The sequence below is a fragment of the Sceloporus undulatus genome, chromosome 1 (assembly GCF_019175285.1).
Source record: "Sceloporus undulatus isolate JIND9_A2432 ecotype Alabama chromosome 1, SceUnd_v1.1, whole genome shotgun sequence".
NCBI classification, from domain to species: domain Eukaryota; kingdom Metazoa; phylum Chordata; class Lepidosauria; order Squamata; family Phrynosomatidae; genus Sceloporus; species Sceloporus undulatus.
In genome coordinates, this window is record NC_056522.1 from 310,452,211 (window position 1) to 310,469,385 (window position 17,175).

General features: G+C 41.4%; 1 protein-coding gene across 1 annotated transcript in view; it reads left to right on the top strand.

The window, feature by feature from the left end:
- The first annotated feature begins 2,993 nt into the window (after positions 1–2,993).
- Positions 2,994–17,175, top strand: part of FUT8 (fucosyltransferase 8) — a 151,825-nt gene continuing 137,643 nt past the window's right edge. The window contains 1 exon segment of the mRNA XM_042445868.1: positions 2,994–3,378. The gene's annotated coding sequence lies outside the window, so the exon portion shown is untranslated.

Consider the following 17,175-nt stretch of genomic DNA (forward strand, 5'->3'; position numbering starts at 1 on the left):
ATGTAGCTCATCTGGTCCTGGAGACTTAAATTCATTTAGATTAACAAGGTATTCTACTTGTTTCTTTACTTATTCTGTATGAAATTCCCGTTCTGTCCTCTGCTCCATTTTCCTCAGGTTGAGCACCCTTTTCCTTTTCTGAGAAGACTGAGGGAAAGAATGTGTTGAGTAATTCTGCCTTTTCGCTGTCCCCTGTTAACATTTTGCCATCTTCTCCACGCAGTGACCCCACCATTTCCTTCTTCTTCCTTTTGGTGCGGACATATCCATAAAAGCCCTTTTTTATTGTTTTTAACCTCTCTAGCAAGCCTGAGTTCATTCTGTGCTTTAGCTTATCTGACTTTATCCCTACATGTGCTTGCTATTTGTCTGAATTCTTTTTCATGATTTCCCTTTTCCCATTTCTTTTACATGTTCCGTTTCAAACTTAGCTCAATTGAAAGTTCCAAAAAGGGCGGTCTGCCGGAGCCTGTTTCCACCGCCAGGAAGCCTCACCCTCCAAATGGGGAAGGTTCCCGGCGGCGGAAAAAGAAGCTGCAAAAAGCAGCTTCTTTTTGCGGTGTGGTAATGATGCCCCAAGGCGCCAATGGCGCACTTGTGTCATTTCTGCGCTGCGACGTGCAGATGCTAAGCATCCGCAACGTCAAAATGGCGGCGCCCATGTGTATAGGGTGTCGCCATTTTGTACGTATTAGGTACATACTAGGGTTAGGGCATCCAGAAGGGATGCCCTTTCGTAACCCTAGTACGTACCTAGTATGTACTTTTTGCCCGTGCGGAACAGGTCTTAGTTATCCATCCTGGTTTCTTGAGACATCTCCCATTTTTCTTCCTCATTGGAACTGTTTGAAATTGTGCCTTCCGTATCTCCTTTTGAGAAAGTCCCATCTGTCTTGAACTCCCTTCTCTTTTAGTATTCCTGACCATGGGGTCACCCCCAGTATTTCTCTAAGTTTACTGAAATCTGCTCTCCTAAAATCTAGAATGCATGTCTGACTATGCCTGGCTTCTCCTTTCCACTGTACAACAAACTCCAGGAGAACATGGTCACTTCCACCTAAGGATCCCACCACTTGCACTTCATTAACCAAGTCATCCTTGTTGGTTATGATCAGATCTAAAATAGCTGATCCTCTTGTTGCCTCTTCCACCTTTTGGACAATGAAACTGTCTCCAAGGCAAGTGAGGAATTTTCTAGACCTTGAGGATTTGGCTGAGTTTGACTTCCAGCAAATATCAGGATAGTTGAAGCACCCATCACTACTACATCTCTCCCTTCTGAGTGTATGGTCATCTGTTCTAGAAAGGCATCATCCAATTCATCCATCTGACTTGGAGGTCTGTAGTAGACTCCCACCATAACATCCTTGTTCTTTCCCTCCTTCCAATTTGTGTAGTGCCTTAGAGAAGCTGTTTTCATCAAGGACATAGTAGGGGATGGAAATGTTATAAGCATTTCCCCATCCCCTCCATTCACAGTAATGGCCATCATGTCCCCCACAGCCATTGTGGTGTAGTGGTTTGAGTATTGAACCATGACTCTGGAGTTGTTGTTATGTGCCTTCTTCAAGTTGTTTCTGATTAAGAGGGCAGATCTGAATTGAAATTTTACTATGCTCAGGAGTTGAAAATTATAGTACTGAAATGTGTTGAGGGCAAAGGCTGCCAGGATGATGGAATTCAGCTCATGTCAAATCCTCTGCTCTTGAATGTAAACAACCCTGAAGTGGCTCCTGCTTCCAGCTGCTAATCCAAATAAGAAGAGGAACTGTGGAGACAATAAAACAAAACATATAGATAATAGTTTGATTGATGGATAGCCACGAGGGATGGAGACGTATGTTAGACGTAATGTTTGAGCATCCAATGAATGTAAAGGTGTGTATATGTTTAAGTTTTATGTAACTAGTGAAATGTAGTTTGTAGTTATCTTTGTTCAAAGTACTATAAAAGATTGGTTCACTTTGGGATCTGGGCTCCAGTAATTTGGAAGTTTTTTTCTCCTCTGGAGACGGTGCAGCAAAAATAAATCATGTTTCCTTTCCAATCGCTCCTGGGTCTCCCTGGTTCTGGATTAAATCTGCAACACTGACTTATGGTGAGCATATTGCGGTGTCTTCTTGGCAAGTTTCTTCAGTACTGCCTTCCTCTGAGGCTGAGAGAGTGTGACTTGCCCAAAGTCACCCAGTGGCTTTTCATGGCCCAGCTGGGATTCGAACCCTGGTCTCCCAACACCTCCTTTACGGCTCTGGGAACCAGGGTTCAAGTCCCAGCTTGGCCATGAAAACCCACTGGGTGACTTTGGGCAAGTCACACTCTCTCAGCCTCAACGGCAAACTCCCTCTGAAGAAACTCCCATGATAGGTTTGCCTTAAATCAGAAACAACTCGAAGACACACAACAACGACAACAAATAGCAGGGCCGACGCACAACTGCCAGAGAAGGGGAAAGGGCCTCTTCCCCTCCGCCATGTTCCTGCAAGCTCCAGGGAAGAGATGCCACCTCAACATTAGGAGGAAGCTCCTGACAGAAAGGGCTGTCCCAGAGTGGAACACGCCCGGAGTCCCCTTCTTTGGGGGTCTTTAAACAGAGGCTGGTGGCCATCTCTCAAAGGGGAGGCTTTGAGTGAGAGTTCCTGCACGGCAGAGTGGGGCTGGACTGGATCAGGGCCCTTGGGGCCTCTTCCAATACTCTCCTCCTCAGCCTCGCTAGCACTCAACCCAAACGCCTCAGAAAGAGGCAGCACTGGAGGGCCGAACCGCCTCCTCCCCGTTGAAGGAAGGACTGAAGGGGACCCCAACGCGATGTAAGGCGCATGCGCACTGTCAACCCTTTCCCTGCCCGGCGTCTCCGCTGCCCTCCTCCTTGGGATTGTGCGAAGCTAACGTTCCACCCGCTTGGAGATTTCAGCAGGGCGCCTCTCTGATTGGTGGCGCCTCTCGTCGAGGCCACGCCCTCCTCTCTCCTCCTCCTCCTCCCGGTGGCTCCCGGGTTGACTCCCCTCTTCTTCCCTCTCTTCCTTTTCTCTGGCGTGCACGCGCTCTCTCTCAGCTCTAAATATACAGTACTTTCCTCCGCCGTTGGAGCTGCTCTCTCTCTCTCTCTCTCTGTGGCTCGTTCGCGCCGAAGGGGGAGCGCGAGACCTTTTCTGCGCGTGCGCGTGGGCGCGCGGGCGCCTCTTCTTCTAACTGTCCCCGCTCCTCCTCGCTCGCTCGCTCGCTCTCTCTCTCTCCCTCTGCTGCTCCAGCTCCAGTCTCCTTCGAGGCTCCCGTTAAGCGGCTGGTGGGCTCTTGTTCCCCGTCCTCCAGAAGGACCCAGAGCAGAGGAGGACGCCCACCGACCCGCCGCGGCCGAGAGAGCATCGCCCCTCTTCGCTGGTAAGGCCAGGCCCTCCCTCCGAGTCTGTGGCTGAGAAAGATGCTCTCCCTCCAGTCCTCCGTGGGCCCGCCCGGGTGGCGTCTTCGTCCAGGGCCTGGGCTCTCCGGGGAAGAGGCAGCCAGGGCGCCTCAGGCCCAAGGCCGGGAGGGAGGGAGGGAGAGAAAGCGGCGGCGGCGGCATTGAGGCTGATGCAGAGAGAGAGAGAGAGAGAGAGAGAGAGAGGAAGCAGAAGAGGCAAAGGGAGGCGAAGCCCCGTCTCCTTCCTCTCTCTCTGCATCAGCCTCTCTCGCTCTCTCTCTCTCCCCACAGTAACGCTTCTTCCTCCCCCAACCACAGCCACTCACCCATCTTCTCCCGCACAGAGCTCGCCCACCTCCCCCACAACTGAGCTTCCTCTCCAGCCACCCCCCTCTCGCCACAGACACAGCCGGGCTGCCTCCTCCACCACTAACCCACCTCCCCCAGACAACTAACCTTTCTACCCCGACTAACCTATTTTCCCCCACAGTTAACCTTTCTGCCTAACCTACTAACCTACCTCTCCCACACAAAACTAACCCGCCTCCCCACCCACAACTAAGGCACCTCCCTTCACAACTAACCCTCCTCTCTCTACACACATCTAATGCTGTACTTCCCCCAACAACTAACCCACCTTCTCCAACACAAAACTAACCTACCTCCCCCCCCCCGCTTCATGCATGGAAGGTCCTGGCATTTAAATGCAGCCAAGGATTGTGGTGTGCCAACTGTTTTGGGGTGGGAGCAGCCTTGCCAAACCTTGGGCCCAAAGTGGCGGGGAGGGTGTGCAGAAAGGAGTATGTCCAGCAAGAGGGCTGAGTCTTCCTCCCTTCCCAGCCCCAGAGGCAGAGAGAAGCGGGTTGAAACTTCACTGCTCAGTCAGGAAGTGAGCTGGGTGGGTAGTCAGTAATGTCAAAACAACAAGGCAGGGAAAGGTAGAGGGAAGGAGAAGGAGAGGAAGACTGCATGCCAGGCAGACAGACTCAGGCTGCAGCCACACTGGAGAAATAACCCGGTTTCACACCGCTTTAATTCTTTGTCTGGCTCAAGGCTATGGGAGTTGGAGTTTGTTCTGGGGCCCAGAGCAGAGCTCTGCTCCTCTCTGGGCCCACAACAAACTCCAACTCCCAGAATTACATAGTCTTGAGCCAGGGCAGTTAAAGCGGTGCCAAACTGGGTTATTTCTCCAGTGTGGCTGCAGCCTGAGTCAGGGAGGTCACAAGAATGAATTTGCAGGACCTGAGCAGAGCAATGGAGGACAGAGGGTCTTTGAGATGTCTCTTCCACAGGGTTGCCATGAATGGGGCTCGACTGGATGACTGTTAACAACAGCAAAGTCAATGTGTTGTTGTTGTGTGCCTCCTTCAAGACGTTTCTGACTTATGGTTACCCTCCCATGGGTTTTCTTGGCAAGTTTCTTCAGAGGGGCTTTGCTATTGCCTTCCCCTGAGGCTGAGAGGCAACCAGTGTGTACATGCTTCTACAGGCAGTCATTAGGTTATGGCCTTCCTTTCTCTTTCCACGAAGACGCACACTCTCCAGAAAGATATTGGCCCAAAGGCTGGGCTTGACTCTAGTTAATACAGTTGGCCCTCCATAGCCACTGATTCTTTATCCACAGATTCAACCCCATCTCTGGCTTGGAGATATTCCAAAGTATATATATATATAAAGCAAAGCTTGATTTTGCTTTTTTATATATAAGGGACACAATACTACCCCCTTTGTACATAATAGGACTTGAGCATCCACACATTTTGCTATCCACAGGCGCTTGGTGGTGGTGGGCCTGGAACCAAACCCCAGCAGATACCAAAGACCTACTGTATATAGGTTTTGTCTACTTGCTAACACATAGGTTTTACTGTGTGCTTTATATAGCCAGTGATCCTTGGATGCTTTTTAAACATTTAGTTGTTTGAATTTAATGCTGCCCCACCAGGATGTACTAAAACATGTTGAATAGTGAATGTTTCAGTATCCTGTTAATGCTTTCTCAAATAGTCAAGGATGATCCTGATTCAAAATATTTGGGAGACATGATAGTATAGACAGGCAGACGATATAGACAGCCATATATTTGCATTTTCTGTTCTGCTTGCCTGTGAATATGCAGGCAGAGTCTGCTTTTTTTTTTGTTCTGATGGCTTGTAAATAAAAGGTCACTTCAAAAGTGACTGCAGTATTGTACAGTTCTCATAATTGTTTAAAGCTTGAAGTCTGCAAATATTGACACATATTCTGAACTTCACAGTTTAACTTCTGGGAGTGGCTCTTTAGTGAGGTTATTGTCAGTAATGAAACAGAAGGTATATGTTTGATTGTCAGAACCTAGGCTTTAAAAGTATTTCTGTGGCTTGAAATTTGTTAACTGATGTTAAATATCCAAGGCTTGACCTTGGAATGTAATTGATAATTTGTGCCATTGCTTAACAACATTAAAGACGGTATTGGATACTTGGTTCTATGAAAATATTTCATGTTTCAAACTTATAAGAATCTTAATATTGAAAGTGATTTTTAAAAACTGTAAGAATTACAGAACTGTAATAAAAAATTAATAAAGGCTGTATCTTAAAAGACTTTGCCATAATTTCCCAAAATTACCTTGTATGAGAAGATTATAAGTAGAAACTCCCCCTTTAAAATTATTAAATAGGACAGTGCTTCCCATGGTTGCTCACAAGATATTTCCTTCCATGGTTTTATAGAAGGAAAAAAAAGGCTTGGTACAGTCTAGTAGATAGTGGAAGTTAAATATATATTTAAGTGCATTAACTTGGTACTACCTTGCATTTTGCAGATGTACATACTTGCATAAAAACAAAATAATAGTGCAAACCAAAAGGAATATCTGCTTATAGCACAATGTTGTATGTTGTAAGACGTTAGGTCCAGTTAGCTCCAAAACACATTGCAGAAATAATCCAGTTTGATACGGCTAAATGTTTCACAAAAACTACAGTTCCCAGAATTCCCTAGCATTGAACCAGGGCAGTTAAAGTGCTCTCAAACTGGATTATTTCTGCAATGTGGTTTGGACCTTAGTTCATGGTTCCGGTGCGCTCATGGTAAATGTGTGTGTAATTGCACCCTTAGATTGTATTTTGTCTGGTTTAATCACACAGGTTTGTTTCTATATGATTATACTATAACACATTCAGTTTTGAAATGACTGAGTAGCTAGGATGGGCACATGACATGTAAAAACTGGGTTTATTTTTAGAAATGTAGTTTTCTAGAAGACAGAACCACTAGTAGTTGCTAAAAAGACAGAATTCTAGTGGGGACGTTGTGGTCAGACTCCATACTTTTTATTTACATAGACTATTTACATTTTATTTACACAGAAAGGTGAAGGGAAATATAGCATAGATGAGTGAGTAGCTCAAATTAGCTCAATAGGTTGTGTATTTGTAATAACAACTTGAGTGTAGTAAAAAAGCATGGAGTATTTGTTGGCTACTTAATCTAATTTAATTGGTTATGATGTTTTTAAGGCTACAGATTAGCAGTTTCATGTATGTACAATAGAAGTTTCTTCAGTCTGAAGGTAGTGTTTACTGTTAAAACAGACATAAAATGAGTATCAGCACTTTGACAAGTGGAATAGATTTGACTGTTCTTAGATATGGACAGTACAAATAATATCCTTAAACTCCTTATTGTCATTTCTAGAAACTGGTTTCACACCAACTGAAGGTTTCAAAATATATTTAAATCTGCAGCTTATTCAGCTGTATATTTATAATGGAAAAAGTAATTACAGTGTTAAGTTGGTCTAGAGGGGGAGCTAGTGCCAAAGCAAAACAAAGCTTAAATTTATGTTAGAATCTTTCAAACCTTACAGGACTGTTTCTAGTTTCCTTGAACAGATTTTGCAGCTTGATTCATTATAGTACTTGGGCTTATGCTGATTATAAACACACCAATTAGGGAGTGATTCCTATTGAACACCGTGGGACTTATAGGTAGACAAGGCAGGCGTAGGCTTCTACTGTTATTTTCACTGAACTCAGTATAAGCGACACAGAGCCTAATGGATCTGCTTAAAGTATTTCAGCAATGGGTAAAATTTAGGACTGAATCCAAACTGCTGCTTTTTGTTTTGTTCCATATTACTTTAATTTTGGTCTTTGGTTTTTGGATGAGTTTTCCTTTCAGTTTTTCTTATCAGCTTTCATTGAAAGACAGTGATATCATAGAATTATGTGTTTGTGTAGTGGCTTTTCTCTCTCAGTAATTGGTATAATTTGTTGTCTGGCTATAGAGTCATCTTGAATGCTACCATGCAACACTTTTCTGTTTCTTAATGTTATTCCATACATTGTGGGTATGTACCTTCAATGATTTATGGCAATCCCATGAATTCCTTAGGGTTTTCATAGGCAAAGAATAGTCACAGGTGGTTTTGCCAGTTCCTTCCTCAGAAGTATAGCCTACAGTACTGGGGTCTGGTGCCTTTATGATGTTTAGACCCTTTTAGTTATGATGTGTATGGACATTATAGTTCTGTATGCTGTACTTAACTGTACTTTTGTTCATAGACATTACAACTAAAAGCGATGTTGGCAACAAAATTGTCTTCAACAATGGCTCACTGAGAGCCCCCCTCCCCCCCATCAACATACATATTCAGGGGTCTTATATTTCTCTTGAATTTTGAGAAAGTCTATCCTAAAAGCTGGATAAAATATCCAAAATATTTTTGGATGAAAATAGATTTTTAATGAAGAGAGTGGACTGGGTGAAGATGAGGCAAGAAAATCTGATGGCAAACTAGTGCAAAGGCCTGATCCAGGCCTTGGAGGTAGAGAAGAACTGCTGGCCCTCATCCCCTTCCCCACCACCATTCCCTTCTCCTTTTGTGTCGTGTCTTTTTAGATTGTAAACCTGAGGGCAGGGAACTGTCCAATTAAAAAGATTGTATGTACAGCGCTGTGTAAATTTACAGCGCTTTATAAATAAAGGCTAATAATAATATTTTCAGCAAACAACTCTGCCTTTTCAAAAGGCTATTTTTCCAAGCTGAAAACAGTCAGAATTTGCCAAATCTAGTAATACCTATTATGATTTGGAAATCTTAAGCAATAGACTCCTAAAATATAATACAAAGGCTGCAGTTCTACACACACACACGCGCACACTTACCTGAGAATAAGTCCTATTGAATTTAGGGGTGAAACAGATTGCCCAAAAAAGAGCAGATGGGGACCATCCCAGAGCTGGTCACCCCAGAGCCGTGGGAAACGGCCCCAATCCATCCAAATAGGAGCGGAAAAGATCTGCCCCTTTTTGGGTTGGTAAAGGGCTGCCCGGAGCGGCTCGAAGCCACTCCCATCTGGTTGGCTTGGTGTCTTCAGAGCATGCAGTGTCAAAACGCCATGCCTCCAAGCCACCCGGAAGCTGGCTTTTTTAGGCCGCCTGTTTGGCCTTTTAATGCTGCTTACATCAGAGCAAACCTATGTAGAATTATTCTGTACCATAGGAGTGCCTTAGATAAACTTCACCTATTAAGATAATTGTTTTGTACTATGTTCTCTGAAGAAACCCTAGAACAAGAGTAGGTAGTGTGAGGCATATGGGTTACAACCAGTTCATTAAGACTTTCTTTATTGCTGTGCCCATTAGTAGACTTAATGTTGTTATTCCATATCCTTGCCTTAGAATAAATATTTTTCACTTACGTTGTCATTCTTCTGATTAGCTTTCAGTCTAGGACCATTGTATTTCCATAACCAGGTACTGTACAGTATATCTATTTGTGAGTTCATAGTGAACCACATACTAGAGGGAAATGATAGGGAATGTAGCAGTAGGTGCTGAAACCCTCTTGAGGCAGTTAAGGCCACTTTTACAGAAAAGTCATATGTGTAGTGTGTGGATTGTTACCTACTTTTCTAATCTCCTTTCTCTGCCTTTTCCCTTTTGTGTCTCCTATCTCATGCCTTGGGATTTAAGAACTCCAAAACACAATGACTTTTGTGATGGCTTCTACTATGGCTCTCTACTCCATAGTATGTTTCCAGAGCAGTCTTAAGCAGTTTTGGTTCTTTAGTGCTCTGTGGACATTGTTCAAAGTGGAGAGCATGACTCCTCAGGTACATACAGTATGTAGAAGCAGTTTTTTTTACATATTAAGCATGTATGTCATTCAATAGGAGCAATAGTCACTCAGGCTGCTGATGTTATTTCATGGCTTTTCTAGTTCTATCTCCAACATCCATGCCAATGTGAATTCGCTCTATATGCTTCTACCTCAGTAGTGTCATTGGGTTGGTGTTACGTGGTGTGGTAACTCATGGTATCACCCCCCCTTGCCTACCCTCCATTTCACACGCACCATACAAAATCCTTAGTAATGCTTTTTGTACTAATGTTACCTGTAAATTGTAATCCCCATATACCACTGAGTGTAATACTAATAGATGTGACAAAAACAACTAGCAAAATTAAAATTATACCTTCAAATTACAATATCATAGTCACAACCTAAATGTATTCACGTATTCATAGTGAAGATTTGATTAAAATGTGATGTTTTTAAAGAAAATTTAAAAGAAAACTTAAAAATGTCAAAAAATTTTTAAAATTCTGGGGCCTCTCCTTTCTCTTCCCGCTAAGCTTCACCCCACTCCAACCATCTCCTAAAGCATTTAAAAAGGAAGCAGGTGAATGCCACAGACCATTTCTGTCAAAAGATAGGTGTTTGAGAACTAGTGCTCTCACCCCCCTCCCCTTAGGTGTGGACTGTATTCCCCTGCATTCTCCAAATGACGCCACTGTTTTACCTGAGTTTGAATCATGTGCAGTCAGGATCCAGCTTCTGGTGAAGATTACATGGCTAGGTTTCATAGATATTCATGCTTAATGTATGGCTGTTGGGGGCAAATTCAGGATGAGGAAACAAGTGTCAGGGCTTTCTGCACATATGGAGACTTTTCATGGGATTAGAAGCAACTTTTAGAAATTATTTTGTTGAATGTTTCCAGCTGTAGTAACCCTATAGTGACCAAGGGGTTTCAGATGTCTTCAAGTATACTGTATTGCTTTTTAAGCAATACACACACACACACACACACACACAGAGACGTCTCCCCCAATTTGTGTGGGGTCTGTTCTGGATCTATTTTGGACTCTACCCCCCCCCCCCCCGCAAATCTGGAAAAGCAGCAGTGCTTGTGTGTGCCTTAGGCGTGCACACCATTTTGTCCCTCCCTGCTTGCCATCTGCAAACAGGCGAGAGCATGGACTTTAAGTCCCTGAATCGGGAGAGACGACTTAGACAAACACACACACACCTCTATCCATCTATCTTTATCACACACACACACACACATCAGTATATATATTTGAAAGATTGTTATCTCCACATATGAGCCTGCTGACTTTTACAGTCCTCAAGGGCGTGGTTTCTCTTAACCTTGCTTTGATTGCTAATAGCCAGCATAAATTTCCCCAAAACAAGTCATGTCAGATTATTATTTTCTCTCTTTTTGAGAGTTACAAGATTGGTAGATCAGCAGAATGCTTTAGATGTAGTGTATCTTGATTTCAGTCAGGCGTTTCACAGGGTCCTCCTGATATTTTTGCATACAGGCTGGTAAAATATGGGTGAGAAAATGTTACTCTTAGGTGGAATTCTAACTGGTTGATTCACAAAACCCAATGAATGCCAACCAATGGTTCCTCTGGATTCTAAAGAGAATGACTGGTGTAGTGCTACAAGGTTCTATCCTAGCCCAACATTGTTTAACATCTTTATAAACAAATAGGATGATGGAATAGCCATCTAGTGTCATAGTTAGTAAACTGCAGATGACATGAAAGGGTAGCTAATATTCTAGAAGACAGAATCATAATTCAAAATGATCTTAACGTATCAGAGGGTTGGCCCAAAGCTATCAAAATTAATTTCAGCAGGTGGGAAAAATCAGAGGCACCTGTCTTTGGGTGATACCTGGCTTTGTAACAGTACACAGGAAAAGAATCTAAGGATCTTAGTAAACCACAAGCTGAATGTGAATCAACAGTGTGATGTGGTAAGCAAAAAACTAGTATAGTTCTGGACAGGAGTATTAGTGGCCAGACCAAGGGAACTAATAGTTGTACATGTCTCAAGTTTTGGGGAGGATTTTGAAAATGTATTGTGTGTTCCTAAATTGCAAAATGCACAGATGTGCAACAACACTGTGTGTTAACATTTGTGTTTTTGTGGTGTTAAGGAACCATACCAATTGCACAAGAAAGTTGTTCATGTCTTTCTCCAGAAAGTGCTTTTGTCAAAACATCAGCCATTTGTGTCAATGTACTCTAGCTTTAGGATACCATTCTGAACCAACTCTCTCACAATAGTGCCATTTTTCCTTTGGCCAACCCTTACCTGAAATACTGAGTCTAGTTCTGGGCACAAAGAAGGATATCAACAAGCTGGAAAATGTCCAGAGGAGGATGGTAGTGATGACTGAAGGTCTGGAAAGCAGTCTAGGCAGCTGGATATGTTTAGCTTGGAGAAGCTAAGGCTGAGGGGGTAATATGATAACCATCTTTAAAAATCTGAAGGAATGTCAAGTGCAAGATGGTGCTAGCTTGTTTTTCACCCATTGAGAGGCTAAGATAGGATACTAGTGGATTAAAATGACAAAAAAGAGATTCTAAACAATAGGGAGAACTTCCTGACTTGCTGATCAACAGTGAAAGAGACTTCCTCAGCAAGTGGCAATCTTTCTTTCATTTGAGTTTTTTAAACAGAACTTGGATGACCATCTTTCAGGGGTACTTTAGCTGTACATTTCTGCATAGTGGGGGGTTGGCCTAGATTGCTTTTGTGGTCCCTTCTTACTCTGTTTCCCACCACTCGAACAGGCACACTTGGTGAGGACAAATGAGATTCCTCAGCAGGAGGCTAGGATGGTTCCCTCTTGGTATCGCCTTCTACTGATAGACAAAGGCGTAAAAAAGAATGTAAACAAGCCTTACAGTTACAGAAGTCTTTCATAGCCCTGCTTAGAAATGGAAAGGGTTGAACAGGGGACATACTACATCCAGACCACTGACCATGCTATTTGTGGTGTGGAGAAAGTGGCTAAGGAGAAGATGTAATGATGGCCACCATCCAAGATTGCTTTAAATGGGAATGGGACAGCATAATGGAGGATAAAGCTATCAGTGGTTATTGGTCATGATGGCTAAATATTACATCCAACATGCCAGATGCTGGGGATAACATGGGAAGTTGCTATTACATTGAAGCCCTTCTGTGCAATTCCTATAGGCATCTTGTTGGGTACTATGCAAAGGAAATGCTGGCCAAAATAGGCCATTGATCTGCTGAACTAGCATAGCCCTTTCTCTTTTCTGTCAGCTTCCTAAATCAAGGAAGCATATAGGCATTCTTAAATGTAAGTCATAGATGAGGAAATATATTGCATTCGGCAACTTAACTGTATTTTCTGGTGTATAAGACTACTTTTTAACGCAGGAAAATCTTCTCAAAAGTCAGGGGTTGTCTTATACGCCGGGTGTCTCTTATAGGGCGGGTGCTGAAACTTCCGAGCCGGACTGGAGAATCTGTGGTCACCGCATATGGTGGGGGGGGGCCTCTCAAAAATGTCTGTGGCCACATCCCCTCCGTATGTGGCGACTGTATGAAAGCAGCAAGGGCGGCGCTGTACAAGTACGTTAGAAGAAAATTCTGGAGACAGGGAGGGCTGGGCAGGCAGGGAGAGCTAACCAATCTAAGCAGGCTTTCTAGACAAGTTTTCCTGCTAAGTACCTGCATGCCATAAGCACTTTAATTAAAATTACCATATTGAAATCAAACTATATTTTAACTGGAAAAGTTGGGGGTCGTCTTATACGCCCAGTCGTCTTATACGCCGGAATATATGGTATATTATTTGTTTATTATCTGAGGATCTCAATAACAATCATTTTAAAAGACTATAAAAAAAGTCAAGTTGAAGCCAATCTTCTGTTAGAAAAGCATACAAGTTTCTAGTTTTCAATGATTATAAAACATTTTAACCAATATTCATCTAAATAAAAAGGGCAGAGGTATATAGAGTTGACTATTTGACAGTACAGTGGTACCCCGGGATACGAAATACCCACGTTACGAAATTTCCGGGATACGAAAAAATCCCATAGGAAATAACTGTTCCGGGTTACGAAGGTTATTTCGGGTTACGAAGAAAATTTTGGTGCTTTTCGGCGCTTTTTCGCATGAAATCGCGGCTTTTCCCCATTAGCGCCTATGGCATTTCGGCTTGCGAATGCTTTTCGGGTTACGAAAGCGGCGGCGGAACGAATTAATTTCGTAACCCGAGGCACCACTGTATTTAGCATTAGTTGCAAACTTGTGAAGGTGGAACATAGTTGATACGCTGTTGTGCACAATTGGAATTATCAATATGGCTTCTGTTTGCATGTGGGAAGAGTGACAGACTTCATTTTGCTTTATTTAGTTTCTTTTTACAAACTTGCACATGCAGAAGTGTGCATTAGACGTGAACTGGGTAAAAATACTAAAACCCAATTGAATATTAATTCTCTATTACCAAAATAAAATACATATACTTCAGCTCTATATCACAAAAAACATGCATAGATACACTCTCATACATACTCTATTTCCTTCACAGATAAATACTACAGTTTTTCAGCCTCTTCTCCATCACTTATGCACCAAAAATAAAAACAAAACATTTGCAGCGCATCAACTAAAAAGCAAGTACAGTACTTTTGTATCACAGATAATTAAAAATGTTTGGAAATCTGTAATCTGAAGCCATGTGTGGGAAAAGATTAGAGAAAATGAGCCATTCCTAAAAAGACAACTCTAGCCATGAAACACTATATCATATGAGGTAAATATCTTTCTTTGTCACTATTATGAGCCACAGCTAACTAATGCATGTAACCATCCATCCAACCACATTCTTTGTCATTATTATGAGCCACACCTAACTAATGCATGTAACTATCCATCCAACCACATGAAAGAATGTAGAAAATCTTACCACTTGTTGTAGGCTCTTGAATTCAGTTATGCACATGAATGTGGGAAACAAATGACACCTTGGATGTAGTAACACAGAAAATTCCACATTCTCATAGTAGAAAACCTTATTGAGTCTTAAGCTAGCCATTTTGAGTCACATAAAATTGAATGTTAATATAAATTCTCACACATGTCTGATGGATACTTGCTTATTTATGAAAAGTTTTTCACACCAAAACACGCACCTTGTCAGTAGATTCCCAGTGATTGGGCAGCATATAAATAAATCCTATTATTATTATTATTATTATTATTATTATTCAGTAGAAATTACTTGAAGGCACAAAACAACAAGAAAGACAAGAATTCCCATGGTCTTTGCTTCCTTCTTCATGATATTTATTTATGAAGAGAATAGGAGCAGCTTATATGACTCCCCTGCACCCAGACAGTGGGTTCCCTCTTCCCCTCATGTGAAAGTAGTAATAGCTACTTGCTATCCACTTTATCAACTTGTACTAGTCAATGTTCTGAGGATAGTTAGGTTGTCTCTTTTTGAATACCTGTCATTTCCTTTAGTTTCCTGGGGACTTGCAGCTTATTAGAAGAGAATTTAGTTCAAAATCACTTAATAACCAAGGTGGCTGGATAATCAAGCTGCTGAGCTTTTTGGAAACTAATTTAAGGCACAAGTCAGATGCAGTAATATCCATAGTCATGAATGTAGTAAACAATATAGGATCATTCCTTAAAAATAAAATAGCAAATGTATAAGTAACTTACACGAAGAGATCCTGAAAACGTGGCAGACATAGAAGTTTATAAACTGAACAATCCAAGCAGTCATTCAAGCTATATTAAAATATATAATATATATTATAATATATCAAAAAGGTCTCTCTTTGAAGAAACCTATTCTGCAAAGAAATCAATTGAAAAAGGAGGAGGCTAGACCTATTCAATACCAAAAAGCAGTGTGATTATCAAGCCACCTGTGAGTTATACTCATTAATTCTGGGTAAATTGTATAAAAATGGGTATCCTCCACACTTTACAAATGCTAGTATTGCGTGCTTCATCTGTGAGGTGATGAGGATATGATACCTCTGTTTATATTCTCTTTCTGTTGTATTTTACATGTAATATTTTTTCTAAGATTATTCTTACTCAGTATTGGAGTCTGGAATATTTTATCAATGATTTGTAGACAGTTGTTGAAAATATTATTCTCCTGGATAATCAATATAATCTCATTGAAGGTCTGTTAGCAGTATGGGAAAAGGACATTAAGATTAATAATAAAGAAACCCAACAATGGGCACAAGAAATCAATAATATTAAAAATAATAAGGTTAGAGAACAACAGATGAAAGTAATAGAAGGTCAGCATAGAACACCACAACAGCTATCATATATTCAATAAAAGTTTATCACCTGCTTGTTGGCATGGGTGTGGGAGGAAAGGAGCCTGTACTCTTATGTGGTGGAAGTGTTACAAATTACAACAATTTTGGAAGGAAATAGTACTAAAATTAATAGAATAATAAGGAAAAAATCAATTAAATAAAAATATATAACTAGTAATGTTAAGAATATTGAATTACAGAAGGAATCATAGAGCTGAAAGAGATCTCCAAAGGCTATCCAGTCCAACCCCCTGCCATGCAGGAACTCACAGTCAAAGCATCCCCAATAGATGGCCATCCAGCCTCTGCTTAAAGACCTCCAAAGAAGAAGACTCCACCACACTCTGAGGAGAAATATTTAACTGAACAATTAATTATAGTGGCACAAGCAGTGATTGCATATAGGTGGAAGGATAAAGAAAGGTGGGACTGTAATCAATGGTAGCAAAATGTATCAAAATATATGATGTTTGACTTTATAATGGAAAAAAGGAGGGCTTATTTTGGTCAACTGAAAGAAGTTTGGCTTAGTGATTGGAAAATAATGATTGGGTTAATTGAGCAGAGGAGGGGGTATGACAATGTAAAGGACACAGTTAAAATAATCTTCCACATGAGAAAAAAACAGAAAATAATAAGGAAACACTGTTCCCAGGGTAAGTGGGAGAGAGGAGGGAGGGGGCAATATATAAAGGAAATATTGTGTATGCATATGAATGATTAGTTATTAGTTAAGCATAATTTTGAGATATGATGTGAATAATTTGTTGATATGTAAGGTAATATTAATTAAAATATTATTCTCCGCTAAGCATTATTGATAATGGATAATTGTAGAAAATTTTATTTTCATATAACTGCTGAGGAAGAATGATTGAAATGACTGTACATTTCTGGGAGTAGGTGTTTACTACAGCTTTACTAAGGTTTTTCATTATAGTCTACACTTTTTTAAAATTACATTTCGCCAATGATACAAGATTTGAGTATTGTATATGATGGGCCATTTTACAAACAGAAAAGGACTGTATTGTGTCTGTTGACGTCCTTGTTTATTGTGGACTTCTGCTTTGAGGGTTAAACTATTGTTGATTATCTGCTGACCTTGTTATATGTTATGTTGTTAAGTAATTATGCAACTGCCTTGCTATATTGTTTATATGTAAGTTCTGTGTTTAGAATATTTTCAATATAATTTTTATTATATTTGTCAGTATTCTGTTCATTGTTTGATTATTTAATTTTCCTTGCCTACTGTTTTCTAGTTGGTGCTAAAATGTCCCCCTTCCCCCTCACTTAAAACTTTCTGGAAGTTTTATGTCTCTAATCTGGTGGGAGCCCTTCATAAGCAGAATTCAACACCAGCT